This window comes from Cajanus cajan, chromosome 2 (genome assembly GCF_000230855.2).
Source record: "Cajanus cajan strain Asha chromosome 2, NIPB_CcT2T_4, whole genome shotgun sequence".
Lineage (NCBI taxonomy): Eukaryota > Viridiplantae > Streptophyta > Magnoliopsida > Fabales > Fabaceae > Cajanus > Cajanus cajan.
In genome coordinates, this window is record NC_138518.1 from 45,407,941 (window position 1) to 45,415,439 (window position 7,499).

The window sequence follows — 7,499 nt, forward strand, 5'->3', positions numbered from 1 at the left end:
CTTTTTACACATGCAACCATAAAACAAGTGAGAGACCCAAAATTCATCAAAACCCCCAAAAACCCCAAAGTTCATTTTCAGCAATTCAACCAAGAATTAGTAACACCAGCCAACAATTTTGAGTTCCTAGAACTCGTTCACAACCAAGATCAGCAAGACCTAGCTTCCCTTACCTCGGTTCAACGGCTCCGAGCTTCGGGAAGAAGGGAATGATGAAGAAGAAGAAAAGCTCCACGAAGAAGAAAGAAACCCACGCCTCAGCTAGTTCTCAACACAAAGAATCAGCACCTTGAATCCACACCCAGAGAGAAAGGTCAGTCAAGAAAGGAAATGGGGAGTGAGTGAGAGTTGAGAGTGAAGAGAGCTTGGGGAAAGAAAAGGGGTAAGGGTCTCACAAATAGGCCCTCTACCCTTCATTATTTCCACACTATTTCAGCTTTCACTCCTTTATTCCTTCCGTCTACCCCTTTTGAATCACTTTCTTAGAATCACGTTCATTTCCTTTAAACCTTTCATAAAATGGCTTCTTCAATCTACGTTATTGTTCATTCTGATGGTTCCATTAACCAATGTCCGAATGAAAGAATCACTTTCTCCTCTCCATCTACAAAATTAGTTCGTATCAAGAGAGGAATTACTCTAGAAAGGCTTCAAAGAGTCATCCACACAAAGCTACATCGACAAGATTCTGAGAGGGTGGCTAGCATACATTTTCGGTACCTTATTAGACTTGGCCCAGGGGTTAGTAACTATACCTGTGTTGAGTTGACGGATGATGAAGACATTGAGGCACTTTTCAATGTTCTCGATTTTAATCAACTTCAATCAGGTATTGAATTATATGCTACATTTACTACAATTGAATCACATGCACCACAAGTTTCACCTTCACGTTCACCTTACGAAATTTATCAAAGTTACCAGAACACTAACCCATCTGGCCCTTCTTATGATATCCCCTCCAACTACGACATTGAGTTATACACATAACTTTTAATTGGTCCAATCATGGACCTTAATCAAATACCTTCTCAGCCATTTGACCAAGCTACACCTTCTGCTTCTCAACCCAATGTTCAAACCAACATTGAAGATCATCTTATTGTTGGTCTCCCAACAGAAAATGTCTTTGATCCTTTTAGCGAGGACGAAGACGAAATTCTCTCTACACATCAATATGATGATGAAGAAACCCTCCCAGTTCCAAATAATCCACCACTAGAACCAGTAGCCATATACAACCCACCTCCACACTTTTTAGAGTTTCCCAATGAAATCCAACAAGAAACTGAGTATAGCCATTTGTTGGAGCGTGATATGGTTGTGTATCCACCTAGAACACTATTTGTTGGCCAACGCTTCCAAACAAAAGAACAAATGCAGGACGCCATAAATAGATTTCACATTGTCAACCATTGCACTTACAAGGTTAAACACTCAAGCACTAGTAGGCTTGTTATGGAATGCGTTCACCACGACTGTGCCTGGAGATGTCGTGGCATATTGCGCATCAGGGAACAACATTGGGAAATCATGATCCTTGAGGGGCCCCACACGTGTTTCCCCACTTATCTCCCAAGATCATAATAAATTGGGATCACAAATGATTGTTCAAAGCATTGGTGAAATTATTGAGGTTGATCCATCGACATCCATTTCAACCATCATAGCCCACATCAAGTCCACCATGGGTTATACAATTAGTTACAGAAAGAGATGGTTGTCCAAGCAACATGCCATTGAGAATATCTTTGGAAACAGGGAGGAGTCGTACAACAAGTTACCAGGTATGTTGCAAGCAATGCAAATGTATGTTCCAGGTTTTATTTGGAAATTAAATACGCAACCAGCTTACCAAGGTGGCATATTGGACGCGGGGAGTGTTATATTCAAAAGGTTATTTTGGACCTTTAAACCATGCATTGATGGTTTTGCCTTCTGCAAACCAATTGTACAAGTGGATGGTACCTTTTTATACGAGAGATACAAAGGTACGCTATTGATCGCAGTTGCGCAAGATGGTCGCAACAACGTAATTCCTATTGCATTTGCTGTTGTTGAAGGTGAAACTAGCGATGCATGATTTTTTTTTCTTAAGAACTTAAGGCGGTATGTAACACTGCAAGATGGGTTGTGCCTTATTTCTGATCGTCATGAAGCTATTCGAAGTGCATACTCAAGAAATGGAAGTGGCTGGACGGAAAAAAATTTCTGTCCATGTCTATTGTATTCGACATATTGCACAAAATTTCATGTGACGATTCAAAAATGCAACACTGAAGAAGGATGTTGTCAATATGGGTAATTTTATTATTACTTTTTTTAAAGAATTTGATTATTACTTTTCATTATTTAATAATTTTTGTTTTTTTGCAGCCTACGGGATGACTGAATCTAGATTCTTTTACTATTACAACATAGTAAGAGATACTAATGTTGAAGCAACTCAATGGTTAGACAACATTCCTAGGGAAAAATGGACACTGGCATGGGACAATGGACGACGTTGGGGACACATGACAACAAACCTAGCTGAGTCAATTAATTTCGTATTGAAGAAAACACGAAATTTGCTAATTTGTTCCATGGTAATGGCCACATACACTCGTTGCAACAAGTTTTTCGTTCAAAGAGGTAGGGAAGTGGATGCAATGATTAATGCTGGACATGTCTACTCGAAAATTGCAAATAAAACTATTCAAGATGCTCAGTCTAAGGCAAATACTCATAGAGTTATCACCTTTGACAAATCAAGCAGTAGATTTCTAGTGGAAGAAACGCAACATTCCAGAGAAGTTCGACCAGTTGGGAGATTTGCAGTAAGGCTTGATGAATTGTGGTGTGATTGTGGCAAGTTCTAGAAAGTTCATATCTCTTGCTCACATGTACTTGCTTCATGCTTACATGCACATCACGACTATGAAAGCTACATATCTCCTATATATACCTTACAACAAGTTGCAAAGGTATACGAAGGACAATTTGGAGAGCTTCGACATAAAGATTATTGGCCTACTTACACTGGCCCAACTTTGTGGCCAAATCCAGAACTGAAGAGAACTTCCAAGGGTCGACCAAAGTCCACCAGGATTAGAACAAAGATGGATATTAGAGAACAACATAGTCATGTAAAAAATTGTTCTTATTATCACACTCCTGGTCACACTAGGAAGACATGTCCGAATATTAGTCATGGATGTAGTTCCCGCCACCATTGATCTTTATTTTTGTAATAAGTTGTAATAAATTTATTTAGTTATGTAATATTAAAGTTAATTACTTGGTGTTAGTGTCGGATACTACATTGTGTTTGTGTTGAAATCGTATATTGTGTTCGCTACAATGCTTATAATTATAATAGTTTATAACCTTCTTAGTGCATTAAATGTAAAAATGCATAACATTAAAATTCATATTACATTGATAAAGAGACATAGTACATTAAAATAAAAAAACAATAACATTAACATAGAGTGATTTATATACATTTTTCAATCTCCGTAATGGTGTCCAGTTCCACAATGAGGGCGATGTCTATTACGACCTGGATTACGCCATGGAGGTTGTTGCTCAGCAGGATTTGGTTCATCATCAACCACCGGATGTTGAAATGGTGCTGAAGAACTTCCAGGTTCATTACCGAATTCTGGTCAATAAAGAGATCGCATGTATGATTGTGCTGAAGATGGAGTTCTAAAATCTACTCCAAATAAATTTGTAAAAAAATCCTCTGAAGTTGTTGCAAATGAATGTCGTCTGTCAATTATGTTTTCTTCAGGAGTGACGTAGTGACGATTTGATACATGCTGACGAGTCTCTTCATGCGATCGCATGGAAGTTGCACCAGTCTCAAATGTTGTGGAAATCTTTCGTTATTGATGGGTCCTTGGATCTTGTAGTAGTCGTGGCACAGATAAAAAATAGATGGAATTGGCCATGTACCATTCCATGTATTCTTGTGTGTGAAACAGTGGGCCTTGCATTGGATGACCCATCAATGTGTGCTCACGTCTATTGTTCCATATGTCGATCCATTGAGCATGTCTTGTAACCCAATTTTCATCTTGTCTTCCCCTCATGTCAATGTTGTGCAGGTTATCCAAATTATTCGGTGGAGAAGGGACATCCTGGAAGAGACGAAATTGCAATTTCACTCTATCAGATTGATGCCATTCAACAATTGCAAAACAAATAATGGAGGTACATGTGTCCATAGCTGAGCATCTGTATATGCTTGCATCGATATTGCTGTTTGCAACACTGCATATGGAGCCCATAAAAACTACAAAAAAAATTAAACTTTTTTAGTTAACATAATATGCTAAACAAAAGAAAATAAAAAAAATAATAAAACTTTGATTTTAAAGAGTTACCTGATCATTCTGAATATGATCAAACCTTGATCTATATCCAACAACATCATTATGAGGTACATTTTGAAAGTTTAAAATTCTGCCCCCGCTCCATTTATAGAATAGAGGGAATGTTGATGGTATCCTGGAAATAGGCGCAATATATGGCATGCAATGCCATGCCCAAGACTGTAACAAAGATGCACAACCACCCATTGTTTTGCTGCTAACATTTGTAGCTCTACACATTTCCCTATATAACATAGCCAAACAAGCCGACCCCCAACTATATCGTCTTGTTCTTCTAAGATTTATTAATAAAGATAAATACATAAGATGTACCTTATTGCCTGTTTTGTCAGGCATCAAAACACCTCCTATTAAACCTAATATATATGCTCTACAATGTGCATGAAGTTGTTCTTGAGATGGTTCCTCTGGTAATTCTAACATATTTTCTCTTAACCACTTTAACTTAATCATAGAGCCAATTAGTGACTCACCTTTAACTGGCACGATTCCGAGATACGTGGAGCACATTTCCTCCTAGTCATATAATGTTGGGCCAATGACTGGTAAACCATCAACTCTTAGGCCAAGTTGAAGTGCAACATCCTCTAGTGTTATGGTGCACTCTCCAGTTGGAAATGGAAGGTATGAGTCTCAGGTCTCCATCTTTCAACCAAAGTTGTGATTAATGCGTGATCTACTTTCATATGTCTGAGGTTTGCAACCCTAGAAAAACCAACTTGCTCTAGTATAGGAACAATTAAAGGGTGGGGTTCTGGCATTGAATGATAGTAAGAACAAATAATATTCTCAGTCTCCTGCAATAATTAACAAAATTAGTACTAATTTGTTACAAGTTCATTGAAATTTAAAGTAAATAACGAAAGTGCTAAACTTACCGTTCTACCAATGAAGGCATACTTATGCTCATTTTGCTTCCACAATAACATTTTTGATATTTGGTTAATGAAAATTAAACCAAAAAAAAGAATTTCTTACTATGAAGGTGATTCAGAGGCAGTACAGGGAAGGAATAAAGGAGTGAAACTGAGCTAAAACCGTGTCGAAAGAATGAAGGGTACGGGGCCTATTTATAGGAAAAGCAGCGTATTCACTGTTTTCCCAGAACGGGCCGTTCCAAAACCAGAACGGCCCGTTCCAAACCACGTTTTAATTCCTAAAAACATCTTCTGGAACGGGTCGTTCCAAATTCGAAAAAATGTTTAAATTTCTATTCTGGAATGGGCCGTTCTAAAACAAGAATGGCTCGTTCCAGCTTAAAGAAAATAACTAAAATCATTCTTTCAAATGGGCCGTTTTAGGGGTCAATTTATGCGTTAAAACTTAATTATGGAATGGCCTCTTCTTAGCCCGTTTTAATTTCAAAAAAAAGACTCTGTGTGTTTAAGCAGAATGACCCGTTCTACTTTTGAAACGGGCCGTTCCACTTCCTACATTTGCCCAGAATGGGCCACAAACACGGAAATTTTTTTTTTAAACAACTCAGAATTCGGTTCCCCGGGAACCGAATTCTGATAACAAAAAAAAATATTGAGGTCTCAAGATCAAAGTCAGACATTTTTTTGTCTCAATGAAAGTACGTATTGGATTTGTTAAAAGAATTTGTGATGATAACATGTAAACCAACAAAATCTCCAATTGAAGGGGGATTGAAGTTGTGTGTTGAAGAAGAGCGAACTCCAACTAACAAGGGAAGATGTTAGAGACTTGTAGGAAGATTAATGTATCCCACACGCACTAGACCAAATTTAGCTTATGCTCTTAGTATGGTTAGTCAGTTCATGCACAATCTAGGTGAAAAACACATGGATGTTGTCATACGATTCTTAAGATACATAAATGTTGTTCCTAGAAAAGGAATTATGTTCAAGAAGAACTCCAACTGCTAAGACGTGATAGTTTATACTTATGCAAATTGGGCAGGTGTTCTTAATGATAGAAGATCAACCTTTGGATACTTCACATTTGTAGGAGGTAACCTTGTCACATGGAGAAGCAAGAAGTAGAGTGTTGTAATTAAATCCAGTGCAAAAGTTGAACTCAAAGGAGTGGTTATTGGACTCTATGAAGGTTTATGGCTCATACTACTTCAAGATTTAGGGTATGTACATACATGTCCCATTGTATTGTGATAATAAAGTTGCGTCTGACATTGCCCACAACCTTGTCCAACATGATCATATGATGCATGTGGAGGTCGATAGATTTTTTATCAAAGAAAAGCTTGATGAGAATATTTTAGAATTGCTTAATACTCGAACTGAAGATTAGTCAGCAGATATTCTTTCCAAAGTTGTGACAAGTTAGATTTTTGGGAGATTGTTAGACAAGTTGAAAACGTATGACATTTATCATTTACCAACTTGAGGGAAAGTGTTGAGATGAAGATATCTGATTAGTTAAATTATAGGTTTGCATATTTGTATAAAATATTATATAATTAGGACTTCCTTAATTTTGGCTGTGATTAATAAACTCCCTTATTTCGCCCCTGATTTGTAGAAGTAAAATATTATAAAAATAGAGTATGTTGTATATTGAAAGCACGAATAAAAATCAATATTAAATTTATTTTGTTTTTCAATTATTGTACATAATGTTCTAGTGTGTCCATACAACCTAAACTTTTAAAATTAAATGAAATCCTTCATACTCCACTCTAAACCAATGGTCCCTAAACCATACACAGTCCACTGCTGGTTGTTTTAAGTTTATCTCCACACATATGCGAATCATCCTCGCATCCATCATTCAAATATCTATTCGAATTGGTTTTCCAATTGTTGCAACCAATGCAAGTAAAATACTTTCATCATAGTATTTCATACACACAATTGTTGAATTAAAGATTTTGAATGTATAAATCAATTCTATAATTTTTTTTAAAATTTGAAAAATCATATGATATTTTATTATACAAATACAAATCAACATATAAAATATTTTTATAATTATTTATTAATTTAAATAAATAAAATAAAATATTAAATAATTATATCTTAAAAATAATAATTATATTAACGTATTAAATATTTTTATCACGTCAATTTATTCAACTTAAATTAAAAAAAAATCTCCTAAGAATAATATTCCTAAGAATGAAACGCCACACATACG